Here is a 1,418-nt window from a genome sequence, read left to right on the forward strand (position 1 = left end):
TAAGCCAAAACTTGAGCCTAATAAAATGGCAATATAGAATTAGAGTCAGTGATTCTGAATTAGGATGAAAATAAATGGTATGTGGAGAGTCTGTGACCACCATGATGTCCTATGAAAGCATCTGATTTACACTAGAGGCATGGCCAAAGGACTGCCATTGGTGCCACTATGCCTATGGCTGAGATTTGTGGACATGCTACTTTTGAGCACAAGGTCAGTGAAAATGCAGAAAGTATTTTTCCTTTTTCACACACCCAGACTGTACCCCATGTTGGCAGCCTGTGCTTCAATGAGTTCCTACATCTCCAGCTTGGGTTCTTTTTAAAAATTTTTTAGGAGAAAAAGAAAAACACATAAAACTTATCATCTTAACCCTTTAAATGTACCATTCAGTAGTGTTAATACTGTTAAGTTCTCCAGAATATTTTTGTCTTGCAAAACTTCATACCCCTTACATTCTATAAATCTGACTACTTTAGATACCTGTTCGTCACTGGCCTATTTCACATAGCATAATGTTGAAGATTCATCCAGGCTATAGCATGAGACAGGGTTTCCTTCCTTTTTAAGACTAAGTCTTATTGCATTGTATGTATATACTATATATTTTTTATCCATTCATCTGAGGATGAACATTTAGGTTGTTTCCATGTGCTGTTTAATGTCCTTAGGTAAATATATCTTTGAGATCCTACTTTCAGTATTTTTGGATGGAGTCAGAAATGGTGTTGCTGGATCATATGAGAATTCTGTGAGGGACCACTGTACAGTTTCCCACAGCAGATGCACCATTTTTTCATTCCCACCAACAGTCCATAGGATTCTAATTTCTCTACAACTATGTCAACACTTGGTATTTCCTGTTTGTTTGTTTGTTCTTATAGGAGCCATCCTAATAAGTGTGAGATGATCATCACTGTGGCTTTGGTTTGACATGTGATGTTGAGCATCTCTTCATCTTTCCGTATACTTATTCGTCATTTGTACATCATCTTTGGAAAAATGTCATTTCAGGTGATTTTTCCATTTCATAATAAGGTTATTTGTGTTTTTGTTGTTGATGTTGTTTATACACGGTGGATGTAAATTTTGTGTGGAATTTACTACATCAAACCATCTTAAATTGCACAGGAATGTAATGTCCACCCTGTGTATGATTTTAAAATATTTTATTTCATTCTGTAAATTGTCTTTTCATTTTGTTGACAGTGTCCCGTGATGCACAGACATTTTAAATTTGGATGTCGCCCCTGATTTTGATTCTGTTTGGTGGGCTTTTGGTGTCATATCCAGGAATTCATTGCCAATTTACAATCAACATCAGCCTGCTGGTTACAGTCTCATTTTTACCTGAGAGTGAGACATTAACTCAAAAACCAAAGAGCACTCTAGGGAGAAAAGTTAGAGTTGTCTGCATT

This window comes from Nycticebus coucang, chromosome 16 (genome assembly GCF_027406575.1).
Source record: "Nycticebus coucang isolate mNycCou1 chromosome 16, mNycCou1.pri, whole genome shotgun sequence".
Taxonomy (NCBI): Eukaryota; Metazoa; Chordata; class Mammalia; order Primates; family Lorisidae; genus Nycticebus; species Nycticebus coucang.